The sequence below is a fragment of the Pseudophryne corroboree genome (genome assembly GCF_028390025.1).
Source record: "Pseudophryne corroboree isolate aPseCor3 chromosome 3 unlocalized genomic scaffold, aPseCor3.hap2 SUPER_3_unloc_4, whole genome shotgun sequence".
Taxonomy (NCBI): domain Eukaryota; kingdom Metazoa; phylum Chordata; class Amphibia; order Anura; family Myobatrachidae; genus Pseudophryne; species Pseudophryne corroboree.
In genome coordinates, this window is record NW_026967530.1 from 3,469,968 (window position 1) to 3,486,813 (window position 16,846).

Here is a 16,846-nt window from a genome sequence, read left to right on the forward strand (position 1 = left end):
CCATGTGCCTCTGTCACTACATTCCTCCCATGTGCCTCTGTCACTACATTCCTCCCATGTGCCTCTGTCACTACATTCCCCCCATGTGCCTCTGTCACTACATTCCCCCCATGGGCCTCTGTCACTACATTCCCCGCATGTGCCTCTGTCACTACATTCCTCCCATGGGCCCCTGTCACTACAGACCTCCAATGGGCCCCTGTCACTACATTCCTCCCCATGGGCCTCTGTCACTACATTCCCCCCATGGGCCCCTGTCACTACATTCCCCCCCATGGGCCTCTGTCACTACATTCCTCCCATGTGCCCCTGTCACTACATTCCCCCCATGGGCCCCTGTCACCACATTCCCCCCATGGTCCCCTGTCACTACATTCCTCCCATGTGCCTCTGTCACTACATTCCTCCCATGGGCCCCTGTCACTACATTCCTCCCATGGGCCCCTGTCACTACATTCCTCCCATGTGCCTCTGTCACTACATTCCCCCCCCCATGGGCCCATGTCACTACATTCCCCCCCATGGGCCAATGTCACTACATTCCCCGCATGGGCCCCTGTCACTACATTCCTCCCCATGGGCCCCTATCACTACATTCCCCGCATGGGCCCCTGTCACTACATTCCCCCCATGGGCCTATGTCGCTACATTCCACCCATGGGCCCCAATCACTACATTCCCCCCCATGGGCCCCTGTCACTACATTCCCCCCGTGGGCCCCTGTCACTACATCCCCCCCGTGTGCCCCTGTCACTACATTCCCCCCCATGGGCCACTATCACTACATTCCACCCATGGGCCCCTATCACTACATTCCCCCCCATGGGCCCCTGTCACTACATTCCACCCATGTGCCCCTATCACTACATTCCCCCCGTGGGCCCCTGTCATTACATCCCCCCCGTGGGCCCCTATCACAACATTCCCCCCCATGGGCCCCTGTCACTACATTCCCCCCCATGGGCCCCTCTCACTACATTCCCCCTGTGGGCCCCTGTCACTACATTCCCCGCATGGGCCCCTGTCACTACATTCCCCCCCATGGGCCCCTGTCACTACATTCCCCCCATGGGCCCCTGTCACTACATTCCCCCCATGGGCCCCTATCACTACATTCCCCGCATGTGCCCCTGTCACTACATTCCCCCCCATGTGCCCCTGTCACTACATTCCCCCCATGGGCCCCTATCACTACATTCCCCACATGGGCCCCTGTCACTACATTCCCCCCATGGGCCTATGTCGCTACATTCCACCCATGGGCCCCAATCACTACATTCCCCCCATGTGCCTCTGTCACTACATTCCCCCCATGGGCCTCTGTCACTACATTCCCCGCATGTGCCTCTGTCACTACATTCCTCCCATGGGCCCCTGTCACTACAGACCTCCAATGGGCCCCTGTCACTACATTCCTCCCCATGGGCCTCTGTCACTACATTCCCCCCATGGGCCCCTGTCACTACATTCCCCCCCATGGGCCTCTGTCACTACATTCCTCCCATGTGCCCCTGTCACTACATTCCCCCCATGGGCCCCTGTCACCACATTCCCCCCATGGGCCCCTGTCACTACATTCCTCCCATGTGCCTCTGTCACTACATTCCTCCCATGGGCCCCTGTCACTACATTCCTCCCATGGGCCCCTGTCACTACATTCCTCCCATGTGCCTCTGTCACTACATTCCCCCCCATGGGCCACTATCACTACATTCCACCCATGGGCCCCTATCACTACATTCCCCCCCATGGGCCCCTGTCACTACATTCCACCCATGTGCCCCTATCACTACATTCCCCCCGTGGGCCCCTGTCATTACATCCCCCCGTGGGCCCCTATCACAACATTCCCCCCCATGGGCCCCTGTCACTACATTCCCCCCCATGGGCCCCTATCACTACATTCCCCCTGTGGGCCCCTGTCACTACATTCCCCGCATGGGCCCCTGTCACTACATTCCCCCCCATGGGCCCCTGTCACTACATTCCCCCCATGGGCCCCTGTTACTACATTCCCCCCATGGGCCCCTATCACTACATTCCCCGCATGTGCCCCTGTCACTACATTCCCCCCATGGGCCCCTGTCACTACATTCCCCCCATGGGCCCCTATCACTACATTCCCCGCATGTGCCCCTGTCACTACATTCCCCCCATGGGCCCCTATCACTACATTCCCTCCATGGGCCCATGTCACTACATTCCCCCCATGGGCCCGTGTCACTACATTCCCCCATGGGCCTCTGTCACTATATTCCCCCCCATGGGCCCCTGTCACTAAATTCCTCCCATGTGCCTCTGTCACTACATTCCCCCCCATGTGCCCCTGTCACAACATTCTTCCCATGTGCCTCTGTCACTACATTCCCCCCCCATGGGCCCATGTCACTACATTCCCCCCCATGTGCCCCTGTCAATACATTCCCCCCATGAGCCCCTGTCACTACATTCCCCCCCATGTGCCTCTGTCACTACATTCCACCCATGGGCCCCTGTCACTACATTCCCCCCCATGGGCCCCTGTCACTACATTCCCCGCATGGGCCCCTGTCACTACATTCCCCGCATGGGCCCCTGTCACTACATTCCTCCCATGGGCCCCTATCACTACATTCCCCCGTGGGCCCCTGTCATTACATCCCCCCCGTGGGCCCCTATCACAACATTCCCCCCCATGGGCCCCTGTCACTACATTCCCCCCCATGGGCCCCTATCACTACATTCCCCCTGTGGGCCCCTGTCACTACATTCCCCGCATGGGCCCCTGTCACTACATTCCCCCCATGGGCCCCTGTCACTACATTCCCCCCATGGGCCCCTGTCACTACATTCCCCCCATGGGCCCCTATCACTACATTCCCCGCATGTGCCCCTGTCACTACATTCCCCCCCATGGGCCCCTGTCACTACATTCCCCCCATGGGCCCCTATCACTACATTCCCCACATGGGCCCCTGTCACTACATTCCCCCCATGGGCCTATGTCGCTACATTCCACCCATGGGCCCCAATCACTACATTCCCCTCCATGGGCCCCTGTCACTACATTCCCCCCGTGGGCCCCTGTCACTACATCCCCCCGTGTGCCCCTGTCACTACATTCCCCCCCATGGGCCACTATCACTACATTCCACCCATGGGCCCCTATCACTACATTCCCCCCCATGGGCCCCTGTCACTACATTCCACCCATGTGCCCCTATCACTACATTCCCCCCGTGGGCCCCTGTCATTACATCCCCCCCGTGGGCCCCTATCACAACATTCCCCCCCATGGGCCCCTGTCACTACATTCCCCCCCATGGGCCCCTATCACTACATTCCCCCTGTGGGCCCCTGTCACTACATTCCCCGCATGGGCCCCTGTCACTACATTCCCCCCCATGGGCCCCTGTCACTACATTCCCCCCCATGGGCCCCTGTCACTACATTCCCCCCATGGGCCCCTATCACTACATTCCCCACATGTGCCCCTGTCACTACATTCCCCCCATGGGCCCCTATCACTACATTCCCTCCATGGGCCCATGTCACTACATTCCCCCCATGGGCCCGTGTCACTACATTCCCCCATGGGCCTCTGTCACTACATTCCCCCCCCATGGGCCCCTGTCACTAAATTCCTCCCATGTGCCTCTGTCACTACATTCCCCCCCATGTGCCCCTGTCACAACATTCTTCCCATGTGCCTCTGTCACTACATTCCCCCCCCCATGGGCCCATGTCACTACATTCCCCCCCATGTGCCCCTGTCAATACATTCCCCCCATGAGCCCCTGTCACTACATTCCCCCCCATGTGCCTCTGTCACTACATTCCACCCATGGGCCTCTGTCACTACATTCCCCCCCATGGGCCCCTGTCACTACATTCCCCGCATGGGCCCCTGTCACTACATTCCCCGCATGGGCCCCTGTCACTACATTCCTCCCATGGGCCCCTGTCACTACATTCCCCCCCGTGGGCCCCTCTCACTACATTCCCCCCATGGGCCCCTGTCACTACATTCCTCCCATGGGCCCCTGTCACTACATTCCTCCCATGGGCCCCTGTCACTACATTCCCCCATGTGCCTCTGTCACTACATTCCTCCCATGTGCCTCTGTCACTACATTCCTCCCATGTGCCTCTGTCACTACATTCCACCCATGGGCCTCTGTCACTACATTCCCCCCATGTGCCTCTGTCACTACATTCCTCCCATGTGCCTCTGTCACTACATTCCTCCCATGTGCCTCTGTCACTACATTCCCCCCATGTGCCTCTGTCACTACATTCCCCCCATGTGCCTGTCACTACATTCCTCCCCATGGGCCTCTGTCACTACATTCCCCGCATGTGCCTCTGTCACTACATTCCTCCCATGGGCCCCTGTCACTACAGACCTCCAATGGGCCCCTGTCACTACATTCCCCCCCATGTGCCCCTGTCACAACATTCTTCCCATGTGCCTCTGTCACTACATTCCCCCCCCATGGGCCCATGTCACTACATTCCCCCCCATGTGCCCCTGTCAATACATTCCCCCCATGAGCCCCTGTCACTACATTCCCCCCCATGTGCTTCTGTCACTACATTCCACCCATGGGCCCCTGTCACTACATTCCCCACATGGGCCCCTGTCACTACATTCCTCCCATGGGCCCCTGTCACTACATTCCCCCCCGTGGGCCCCTCTCACTACATTCCCCCCATGGGCCCCTGTCACTACATTCCTCCCATGGGCCCCTGTCACTACATTTCTCCCATGGGCCCCTGTCACTACATTCCCCCATGTGCCTCTGTCACTACATTCCTCCCATGTGCCTCTGTCACTACATTCCTCCCATGTGCCTCTGTCACTACATTCCACCCATGGGCCTCTGTCACTACATTCCCCCCATGTGCCTCTGTCACTACATTCCTCCCATGTGCCTCTGTCACTACATTCCTCCCATGTGCCTCTGTCACTACATTCCTCCCATGTGCCTCTGTCACTACATTCCTCCCATGCGCCTCTGTCACTACATTCCCCCCATGTGCCTCTGTCACTACATTCCCCCCATGGGCCTCTGTCACTACATTCCCCCCATGTGCCTCTGTCACTACATTCCCCCCATGTGCCTGTCACTACATTCCTCCCCATGGGCCTCTGTCACTACATTCCCCGCATGTGCCTCTGTCACTACATTCCTCCCATGGGCCCCTGTCACTACAGACCTCCAATGGGCCCCTGTCACTACATTCCTCCCCATGGGCCTCTGTCACTACATTCCCCCCATGGGCCCCTGTCACTACATTCCCCCCCATGGGCCTCTGTCACTACATTCCTCCCATGGGCCCCTGTCACTACATTCCTCCCATGGGCCCCTGTCACTACACCCCCCCCCCCATGGGCCCCTGTCACTACATTCCCCCCCATGGGTCCCTGTCACTACATTCCCCCATGGGCCCCTGTCACTACATTCCCCCCCATGGGCCCCTGTCACTACATTCCCCCCCATGGGCCCCTGTCACTACATACCTCCCATGGGCCCCTTTCACTACATTCCCCCCATGGGCCCCTGTTACTACATTCCCCCCATGGCATACTTGCCTACCCTCCCGGAATGGGCGGGAGGCTCCCGAAAAACGGGTGACCCTCCCGCCCCCCCGGAAGAGCAGGCAAGTCTCCCGGTCACAGGGGTCCCCCTCTGCCCAGCCGCCCACTTAACGAGTAAAGTGGGCGGTCCGGGCAGGTGATGGCGCGATTCTTGTTGAATCGCGTCATCGTAACCACGCCCCCTGCTGTATAATGCCGGTAATCGCGGCATTACACAGCAGGGGGTGTGGCTTAAATGATGCCGTCAGAAGCCCCGCCCCCGTTACGCCTCTGGCCCGCCCCCGTTATGCCTCTGGTCCGCCCCCTGCACGGCATCTCAGACCCGCCCCCCCCCCTGCTGAGCTGACGGGCTGCTCTCTCCCGGAGAGAGCAGCCCAGAAGTCGGCAACTCTGCCCCATGGGCCCCTGTCACTACATCCCCCCCATGGGCCCCTGTCACTACATTCCCCGCCCATGGGCCCCTGTCACTACATTCCCCCCCCATGGGCCCTGTCACTACATTCCCCCCCCATGGGCCCCTGTCACTACATTCCCCGCCCATGGGCCCCTGTCACTACATTCCCCACCCATGGGCCCCTGTCACTACATCCCCCCCCCATGGGCCCCTGTCTCTACATTCCCCCCCATGGGGCCATCGCCCCCCAGTCCCTCACTGGCTCTCCACCATGGCTGGCACTGTGTGTGCTGGAATATGAAGCCTAGGTGGCTGCAGCCCGGTCAGTAACACAGCAGCTGTGACCACACATCACCCATTATTATTATACACACATCACAGCATCAGGACGGGGCAGGCGCCATGTTCCCGGCTCCCTATGGGCGCCGCCATGTTGGCTTAGTCTGAGTTTGCGCTGATAAAGACGTAACAGGGAGTCGGGGCCAGAGAGTGGGCGGGGCTTATGATGAGTGACGGGAGCTGCGTGCTGTGGGCGGGTCTGGCGGTAATTCAGTGACGGGGCAATGCGACCTATGAGAGGGAGAGAGGGCGGGGCTCAGTGGTAGTGTCTTTAAGCAGCGGCCTATGGGCAGTGAGTGGGCGGGGTTTGCGGCTAATGAGTGACGGAGCTTTGCGGTTTATGAGAGGGAAAGAGGGCGGGGCTGTGTGTGTGACGAGCCTGCGGCCAATGGACAGTTAGTGGGCGGGGCTGCTCCTGGTTGCTGAGTTACCGTGATAGTCACTCCCCATAATCCAATGCGCTATGGTAACGATGACTCGGAAATACAGCCCCGCCCACTTCCGGTACACATCCCTCTGTGTCCACGGTGTGATCTCTCCTGCCGCCTCATCCTCCAGGTAATGTCCCCTCATCCCACCTGTCTCCTGCCCCAACCTCTCCTAATACCCCCTCTCCTGCCCCCATCCTCTCCTAATACCCCCTCTCCTGCCCCTATCCTCTCCTATTACCCCCTCTCCTGCCCCCATCCTCTCCTATTACCCCCTCTCCTGCCCCATCCTCTCCTAATACCCCATCCTCTCCTAATACCCCCTCTCCTGCCCCCATCCTCTCCTAATACCCCCTCTCCTGCCCCTATCCTCTCCTATTACCCCCTCTCCTGCTCCCATCCTCTCCTATTACCCCCTCTCCTGCCCCCATCCTCTCCTAATATCCCCTCTCCTGCCCCCAACCTCTCCTAATACCCCCTCTCCTGCCCCAACCTCTCCTAATACCCCCTCTCCTGCCCCATCCTACCCTAATACCCCCTCCCCTGCCCCCATCCTCTCCTAATACCCCCTCTCCTGCCCCCATCCTCTCCTAATACCCCCTCTCCTGCCCCCAACCTCTCCTAATACCCCCTCTCCTGCCCCCATCCTCTCCTAATACCCCCTCTCCTGCCCCCACCTCTCCTAATACCCCCTCTCCTGCCCCCACCTCTCCTAATACCCCCTCTCCTGCCCCATCCTCTCCTAATACCCCCTCTCCTGCCCCCATCCTCTCCTAATACCCCCGCTCCTGCCCCATCCTCTCCTAATACCCCCTCTCCTGCCACATTCTCTCCTAATACCCCTCTCCTGCCCCAACCTCTCCTAATACCCCCTCTCCTGCCCTCATCCTGTCCTAACACTCCCTCTCCTGCCCCATCCTCTCCTAATACCCCCTCTCCTGCCCCCATCCTCTCCTAATACCCCCTCTCCTACCCCATCCTCTCCTAATACCCCCTCTCCTGCCCCCATCCTCTCCTAATACCCCCTCTCCTGCCCCCATCCTCTCCTAATACCCCCCTCTCCTGCCCCATCCTCCCCCAATGCCCCCTCTCCTGCCCCCATCCTCTCCTAATACCCCCTCTCCTGCCCCAATCTCTCCTAATACCCCCTCTCCTGCCCCATCCTCTCCTAATACCCCCTCTCCTGCCCCCATCCTCTCCTAATACCCCCTCTCCTGCCCCCATCCTCTCCTAATACCCCCTCTCCTGCCCCATCCTCTCCTAATACCCCCTCTCCTGCCCCCATCCTCTCCTAATACCCCCTCTCCAGCCCCCATCCTCTCCTACTACCCCTCTCCTGCCCCCATCCTCTCCTACTACCCCCTCTCCTGCCCCCATCCTCTCCTACTACCCCCTCTCCTGCCCCCATCCTCTCCTAATACCCCCTCTCCTGCCCCATCCTCTCCTAATACCCCCCTCTCCTGCCCCCATCCTCTCCTAATACCCCCTCTCCTGCCCCCATCCTCTCCTAATACCCCCTCTCCTGCCCCCATCCTCTCCTAATACCCCCTCTCCTGCCCCATCCTCTCCTAATACCCCTCTCCTGCCCCATCCTCCCCCAATACCCCCTCTCCTGCCCCCATCCTCTCCTAATACCCCTCTCCTGCCCCCATCCTCTCCTAATACCCCTCTCCTGCCCCCATCCTCTCCTATTACCCCCTCTCCTGCCCCATCCTCTCCTATTACCCCCTCTCCTGCCCCCATCCTCTCCTAGTACCCCCTCTCCTGCCCCAACCTCTCCTACTACCCCCTCTCCTGCCCCCAACCTCTCCTACTACCCCCTCTCCTGCCCCCAACCTCTCCTACTACCCCCTCTCCTGCCCCCATCCTCACCTAATACCCCCTCTCCTGCCCCCATCCTCTCCTATTACACCCTCTCCTGCCCCCATCCTCTCCTAATACACCCTCTCCTGCCTCCATCCTCTCCTAATACCCCCTCTCCTGCCTCCATCCTCTCCTAATACCCCCTCTCCTGCCTCCATCCTCTCCTAATACCCCCTCTCCTGCCTCCATCCTCTCCTAATACCCCCTCTCCTGCCTCCATCCTCTCCTAATACCCCCTCTCCTGCCTCCATCCTCTCCTAATACCCCCTCTCCTGCCTCCATCCTCTCCTAATACCCCCTCTCCTGCCCCCATCCTCTCCTAATACCCCCTCTCCTGCCTCCATCCTCTCCTAACGCCCCCTCTCCTGCCCTCGTCCTCTCCTGTCCCGCTCTGTCTAGACATTTCAGTGCCCTTGGCAGAAAGTACATTTGCTCCATACTTTAAATCAAGGACAGTGCGTGCCGAAGGAGTGCACCAAAAATGTAGGGGCGTGGCTTCATGGGGAAGGAGCGTGGCCACATAAGAGTACCAATTCACATTACACCACACAGGTAGAGCACGTTATACACATTGCACCAGGTAAAGCACGTTATACACATTGCGCCAGGTAGAGCACGTTATACACATTGCTCCAGGTAGAGCACATTGCTCCAGGTAGAGCACGTTATACACATTGCTCCAGGTAGAGCACGTTATACACATTGCGCCAGGTAGAGCACGTTACACACATTGCGCCAGGCAGAGCTCGTTGCACCCATTGCGCCAGGCAGAGCTCGTTGCACCCATTGCGCCAGGCAGAGCTCGTTGCACCCATTGCGCCGGGCAGAGCTCGTTGCACCCATTGCGCCGGGCAGAGCTCGTTGCACACATTGCGCCGGGCAGAGCTCGTTGCACACATTGCGCCAGGCAGAGCTCGTTGCACACATTGCGCCAGGCAGAGCTCGTTGCACACATTGCGCCAGGCAGAGCTCGTTGCACACATTGCGCCAGGCAGAGCTCGTTGCACACATTGCGCCAGGCAGAGCTCGTTGCACACATTGCGCCAGGCAGAGCTCGTTGCACACATTGCGCCAGGCAGAGCTCGTTGCACACATTGCGCCAGGCAGAGCTCGTTGCACACATTGCGCCAGGCAGAGCTCGTTACACACGTTTTATATGGTACCAGGGAGTAGGGACAGAGAGTAGCAGCAGGGAGAAGGGACAGAGAGGGGCAGCAGCGAGGAGGGACTGAGACGGGCGTCAGGGACAGAGGGAGGGGGCGGTAGTGACAGAGAGCGGGCAGCAGGGACAGAGAGGGGGGCAGCAGGGACAGAAGGGAACAGGGACAGAAGGGAACAGGGACAGAAGGGAACAGGGACAGAGGGACAGAAGGGAACAGGGACAGAGAGGGGGAGGAGGGACAGAGGGGGCAGCAGGGGACAGAGGGGCAGCAGGGAACAGGGACAGAGAGGGGGAGGAGGGACAGAGAGGGGCGGCAGGGAGGAGGGACTGAGACGGGCGGCAGGGACAGAGGGAGGGAGCAGGGACAGAGAGGGGCGGTAGTGACAGAGGGGACAGCGAGGAGCAGGGACAGAGAGGTGGGCAGCAGGGACAGAAGGGAACAGGGACAGAAGGGAACAGGGACAGAGGGAGGGGAGGAGGGACAGAGAGAGGGGGCGGCAGGGACAGAGAGAGGGGGCGGCAGGGACAGAGAGAGGGGGCGGCAGGGACAGAGAGAGGAGGCGGCAGGGACAGAGATAGGAGGCGGCAGGGAGCAGGGACAGAGAGTGGGGGCGGCAGGGAGCAGGGACAGAGAGGGGCGGCAGGGAGCAGGGACAGAGAGGGGCGGCAGGGAGGAGGGACAGAGAGGGGCGGCAGGGAGGAGGGACAGAGAAGGGCGGCAGGGAGGAGGGACAGAGAGGGGCGGCAGGGAGGAGGGACAGAGAGGGGCGGCAGGGAGGAGGGACAGAGAGGGGCGGCAGGGAGGAGGGACAGAGAGGGGTCGGCAGGGAGGAGGGACAGAGAGGGGTCGGCAGGGAGGAGGGACAGAGAGGGGGTCGGCAGGGAGGAGGGACAGAGTGGCGGCAGGGAGGAGTGACAGAGAGGGGTCGGCAAGGACAGAGAGGGGTCGGCAGGGAGCAGGGACAGAGAGGGGTCGGCAGGGAGCAGGGACAGAGAGGGGTCGGCAGGGAGCAGGGACAGAGAGGGGTCGGCAGGGACAGAGAGGGGTCGGCAGGGAGCAGGGACAGAGAGGGGTCGGCAGGGAGGAGGGACAGAGAGTGGCGGCAGGGAGGAGTGACAGAGAGGGGTCGGCAGGGACAGAGAGGGGTCGGCAGGGAGCAGGGACAGAGGGGTCGGCAGGGAGCAGGGACAGAGAGGGGTCGGCAGGGAGCAGGGACAGAGAGGGGTCGGCAGGGAGCAGGGACAGAGAGGGGTCGGCAGGGAGCAGGGACAGAGAGGGGTCGGCAGGGAGCAGGGACAGAGAGGGGTCGGCAGGGAGCAGGGACAGAGAGGGGTCGGCAGGGACAGAGAGGGGTCGGCAGGGAGCAGGGACAGAGAGGGGTCGGCAGGGAGCAGGGACAGAGAGGGGCGGCAGGGAGGAGGGACAGAGGGTAGCAGCGGGGAGGAGGGACAGAGATGGGCGGCAGGGACAGAGAGGGGCAGCTGCGAGGAGGGACAGAGAGGGGTCGGCAGGGACAGAGAGGAGCGGCAGGGGAGTAGGGACAGAAGGGGCAGCGGGAAGCAGGTACAGAGAGGGGGCAGCAGGGATAGAGAGTGGGCTGGAGGAACAGAGAGGGGCGGCAGGGAAGAGGGACGGAGAAGGGCGGCAGGGAGGAGGGACAGAGAGGGGCGGCAGGGAGGAGGGACAGAGAGGGGCGGCAGGGAGGAGGGACAGAGAGGGGCGGCAGGGAGGAGGGACAGAGAGGGGCGGCAGGGAGGAGGGACAGAGAGGGGCGGCAAGGAGGAGGGACAGAGAGGGGTCGGCAGGGAGGAGGGACAGAGAGGGGCGGCAGGGAGGAGGGACAGAGAGGGGTCGGCAGGGACAGAGAGGGGTCGGCAGGGAGCAGGGACAGAGAGGGGTCGGCAGGGAGCAGGGACAGAGAGGGGTCGGCAGGGAGGAGGGACAGAGAGGGGCAGCAGGGAGGAGGGACAGAGAGGGGCGGCAGGGAGGAGGGACAGAGAGTGGCGGCAGGGAGGAGTGACAGAGAGGGTCGGCAGGGACAGAGAGGAGCGGCAGGGGAGTAGGGACAGAAGGGGCAGCGGGAAGCAGGTACAGAGAGGGGGCAGCAGGGATAGAGAGTGGGCTGGAGGAACAGAGAGGGGCGGCAGGGAAGAGGGACGGAGAAGGGCGGCAGGGAGGAGGGACAGAGAGGGGCGGCAGGGAGGAGGGACAGAGAGGGGCGGCAGGGAGGAGGGACAGAGAGGGGCGGCAGGGAGGAGGGACAGAGAGTGGCGGCAGGGAGGAGGGACAGAGAGTGGCGGCAGGGAGGAGGGACAGAGAGTGGCGGCAGGGAGGAGGGACAGAGAGGGGTCGGCAGGGAGGAGGGACAGAGAGGGGCGGCAGGGAGGAGGGACAGAGAGTGGCGGCAGGGAGGAGGGACAGAGAGGGGTCGGCAGGGACAGAGAGGGGTTGGCAGGGAGCAGGGACAGAGAGGGGTTGGCAGGGAGGAGTGACAGAGAGGGGTCGGCAGGGAGGAGGGACAGAGAGGGGCAGCAGGGAGGAGGGACAGAGAGGGGCGGCAGGGAGGAGGGACAGAGAGTGGCGGCAGGGAGGAGTGACAGAGAGGGTCGGCAGGGACAGAGAGGAGCGGCAGGGGAGTAGGGACAGAAGGGGCAGCGGGAAGCAGGTACAGAGAGGGGGCAGCAGGGATAGAGAGTGGGCTGGAGGAACAGAGAGGGGCGGCAGGGAAGAGGGACGGAGAAGGGCGGCAGGGAGGAGGGACAGAGAGGGGCGGCAGGGAGGAGGGACAGAGAGGGGCGGCAGCGAGGAGGGACAGAGAGGGGCAGCAGGGAGGAGGGACAGAGAGGGGCGGCAGGCAGGAGGGACAGAGAGTGGCGGCATGGAGGAGGGACAGAGAGGGGTCGGCAGGGACAGAGAGGGGTCGGCAGGGAGCAGGGACAGAGAGGGGTCGGCAGGGAGGAGTGACAGAGAGGGGTCGGCAGGGAGGAGGGACAGAGAGGGGCAGCAGGGAGGAGGGACAGAGAGGGGCGGCAGGGAGGAGGGACAGAGAGGGGCGGCAGGGAGGAGGGACAGAGAGTGTCGGCAGGGAGGAGTGACAGAGAGGGGTCGGCAGGGACAGAGAGGGGTCGGCAGGGAGCAGGGACAGAGAGGGGTCGGCAGGGAGCAGGGACAGAGAGGGGTCGGCAGGGAGCAGGGACAGAGAGGGGTCGGCAGGGAGCAGGGACAGAGAGGGGCGGCAGGGAGGAGGGACAGAGAGTGGCGGCAGGGAGGAGTGACAGAGAGGGGTCGGCAGGGACAGAGAGGGGTCGGCAGGGAGCACAGAGAGGGGTCGGCAGGGACGAGAGAGAGGGGTCGGCAGGGGACAGAGAGGGGTCGGCAGGGAGCAGGGACAGAGAGGGGTCGGCAGGGAGCAGGGACAGAGAGGGGTCGGCAGGGAGGAGGGACAGAGAGTGGCGGCAGGGAGGAGTGACAGAGAGGGGTCGGCAGGGACAGAGAGGGGTCGGCAGGGAGCAGGGACAGAGGGGTCGGCAGGGAGGAGTGACAGAGAGGGGTCGGTAGGGAGCAGGGACAGAGAGGGGTCGGCAGGGAGGAGTGACAGAGAGTGTCGGCAGGGAGGAGTGACAGAGAGGGGTCGGCAGGGAGCAGGGACAGAGAGGGGTCGGCAGGGAGCAGTGACAGAGAGGGGTCGGCAGGGAGCAGGGACAGAGAGGGGTCGGCAGGGAGCAGGGACAGAGAGGGGCGGCAGGGAGGAGGGACAGAGGGTAGCAGCAGGGAGGAGGGACAGAGATGGGCGGCAGGGACAGAGAGGGGCAGCTGCGAGGAGGGACAGAGAGGGGTCGGCAGGGACAGAGAGGAGCGGCAGGGGAGTAGGGACAGAAGGGGCAGCGGGAAGCAGGTACAGAGAGGGGGCAGCAGGGATAGAGAGTGGGCTGGAGGAACAGAGAGGGGCGGCAGGGAAGAGGGACGGAGAAGGGCGGCAGGGAGGAGGGACAGAGAGGGGGCGGGCAGGGAGGAGGGACAGAGAGGGGCGGCAGGGAGGAGGGACAGAGAGGGGCAGCAGGAAGGAGGGACAGAGAGGGGCGGCAGGGAGGAGGGACAGAGAGTGGCGGCAGGGAGGAGGGACAGAGAGGGGTCGGCAGGGACAGAGAGGGGTCGGCAGGGAGCAGGGACAGAGAGGGGTCGGCAGGGAGGAGTGACAGAGGGGTCGGCAGGGAGGAGGGACAGAGAGGGGCGGCAGGGAGGAGGGACAGAGAGGGGCGGCAGGGAGGAGGGACAGAGAGTGGCGGCAGGGAGGAGTGACAGAGAGGGGTCGGCAGGGACAGAGAGGGGTCGGCAGGGAGCAGGGACAGAGAGGGGTCGGCAGGGAGGAGGGACAGAGAGTGGCGGCAGGGAGGAGTGACAGAGAGGGGTCGGCAGGGAGCAGGGACAGAGAGGGTCGGCAGGGAGGAGTGACAGAGAGGGGTCGGCAGGGACAGAGAGGGGTCGGCAGGGACAGAGAGGGGTCGGCAGGGAGCAGGGACAGAGAGGGGTCGGCAGGGAGGAGGGACAGAGAGGGGCAGCAGGGAGGAGGGACAGAGGGTAGCAGCAGGGAGGAGGGACAGAGATGGGCGGCAGGGACAGAGAGGGGCAGCTGCGAGGAGGGACAGAGAGGGGTCGGCAGGGACAGAGAGGAGCGGCAGGGGAGTAGGGACAGAAGGGGCAGCGGGAAGCAGGTACAGAGAGGGGGCAGCAGGGATAGAGAGTGGGCTGGAGGAACAGAGAGGGGCGGCAGGGAAGAGGGACGGAGAAGGGCGGCAGGGAGGAGGGACAGAGAGGGGCGGCAGGGAGGAGGGACAGAGAGGGGCAGCAGGGAGGAGGGACAGAGAGGGGCGGCAGGGAGGAGGGACAGAGAGTAGCGGCAGGGAGGAGGGACAGAGAGGGGTCGGCAGGGACAGAGAGGGGTCGGCAGGGAGCAGGGACAGAGAGGGGTCGGCAGGGAGGAGGGACAGAGAGGGGCAGCAGGGAGGAGGGACAGAGAGTGGCGGCATGGAGGAGGGACAGAGAGTGGCGGCAGGGAGGAGTGACAGAGAGGGGTCGGCAGGGACAGAGAGGGGTCGGCAGGGAGCAGGGACCGAGAGGGGTCGGCAGGGAGGAGTGACAGAGAGGGGTCGGCAGGGAGGAGGGACAGAGAGGGGCAGCAGGGAGGAGGGACAGAGAGGGGCGGCAGGGAGCAGGGACAGAGAGGGGTCGGCAGGGAGCAGGGACAGAGAGGGGCGGCAGGGAGGAGGGACAGAGAGTGGCGGCAGGGAGGAGTGACAGAGAGGGGTCGGCAGGGAGCAGGGACAGAGAGGGGTCGGCAGGGAGGAGTGACAGAGAGGGGTCGGCAGGGACAGAGAGGGGTCGGCAGGGAGCAGGGACAGAGAGGGGTCGGCAGGGAGCAGGGACAGAGAGGGGTCGGCAGGGAGCAGGGACAGAGAGGGGCGGCAGGGAGGAGGGACAGAGAGTGGCGGCAGGGAGGAGTGACAGAGAGGGGTCGGCAGGGACAGAGAGGGGTCGGCAGGGAGCAGGGACAGAGAGGGGTCGGCAGGGAGGAGTGACAGAGAGGGGTCGGCAGGGACAGAGAGGGTTCGGCAGGGAGCAGGGACAGAGAGGGTTCGGCAGGGAGCAGGGACAGAGAGGGGTCGGCAGGGAGCAGGGACAGAGAGGGGTCGGCAGGGACAGAGAGGGGTCGGCAGGGAGCAGGGACAGAGAGGGGTCGGCAGGGAGCAGGGACAGAGAGGGGTCGGCAGGGAGGAGGGACAGAGAGTGGCGGCAGGGAGGAGTGACAGAGAGGGGTCGGCAGGGACAGAGAGGGGTCGGCAGGGAGGAGTGACAGAGAGGGGTCGGCAGGGAGGAGTGACAGAGAGGGGTCGGCAGGGAGGAGTGACAGAGAGGGGTCGGCAGGGAGCAGGGACAGAGAGGGGTCGGCAGGGAGGAGTGACAGAGAGGGGTCGGCAGGGAGCAGGGACAGAGAGGGGTCGGCAGGGAGCAGGGACAGAGAGGGGCGGCAGGGAGGAGGGACAGAGAGTGGCGGCAGGGAGGAGTGACAGAGAGGGGTCGGCAGGGAGCAGGGACAGAGAGGGGTCGGCAGGGAGGAGTGACAGAGAGGGGTCGGCAGGGACAGAGAGGGGTCGGCAGGGAGCAGGGACAGAGAGGGGTCGGCAGGGAGCAGGGACAGAGAGGGGTCGGCAGGGAGCAGGGACAGAGAGGGGTCGGCAGGGACAGAGAGGGGTCGGCAGGGACAGAGAGGGGTCGGCAGGGAGCAGGGACAGAGAGGGGTCGGCAGGGAGGAGGGACAGAGAGTGGCGGCAGGGAGGAGTGACAGAGAGGGGTCGGCAGGGACAGAGAGGGGTCGGCAGGGAGCAGGGACAGAGAGGGGTCGGCAGGGAGGAGTGACAGAGAGGGGTCGGCAGGGAGGAGGGACAGAGAGGGGTCGGCAGGGAGGAGTGACAGAGAGGGGTCGGCAGGGAGGAGTGACAGAGAGGGGTCGGCAGGGACAGAGAGGGGTCGGAAGGGAGCAGGGACAGAGAGGGGTCGGCAGGGAGCAGGGACAGAGAGGGGTCGGCAGGGAGCAGGGACAGAGAGGGGTCGGCAGGGAGCAGGGACAGAGAGGGGTCGGCAGGGAGCAGGGACAGAGAGGGGTCGGCAGGGAGCAGGGACAGAGAGGGGTCGGCAGGGAGCAGGGACAGAGAGGGGTCGGCAGGGAGCAGGGACAGAGAGGGGTCGGCAGGGAGCAGGGACAGAGAGGGGTCGGCAGGGAGGAGGGACAGAGGGTAGCAGCAGGGAGGAGGGACAGAGATGGGCGGCAGGGACAGAGAGGGGCAGCTGCGAGGAGGGACAGAGAGGGGTCGGCAGGGACAGAGAGGAGCGGCAGGGGAGTAGGGACAGAAGGGGCAGCGGGAAGCAGGTACAGAGAGGGGGCAGCAGGGATAGAGAGTGGGCTGGAGGAACAGAGAGGGGCGGCAGGGAAGAGGGACGGAGAAGGGCGGCAGGGAGGAGGGACAGAGAGGGGCGGCAGGGAGGAGGGACAGAGAGGGGCGGCAGGGAGGAGGGACAGAGA

At 63.6% G+C, this 16,846-nt stretch overlaps 1 protein-coding gene across 3 annotated transcripts in view; it reads left to right on the forward strand.

Annotated features, from left to right (window-relative positions):
* Positions 1 to 6,681: 6,681 nt before the first annotated feature.
* Positions 6,682 to 16,846, forward strand: part of LOC134984168 (gastrula zinc finger protein XlCGF26.1-like) — a 29,816-nt gene continuing 19,651 nt past the window's right edge. For all 3 annotated transcript variants that reach the window (XM_063949791.1, XM_063949792.1, XM_063949793.1), the window contains exon 1: positions 6,682 to 6,872. The gene's annotated coding sequence lies outside the window, so the exon portion shown is untranslated. The remainder of the gene's footprint in view (positions 6,873 to 16,846) is intronic.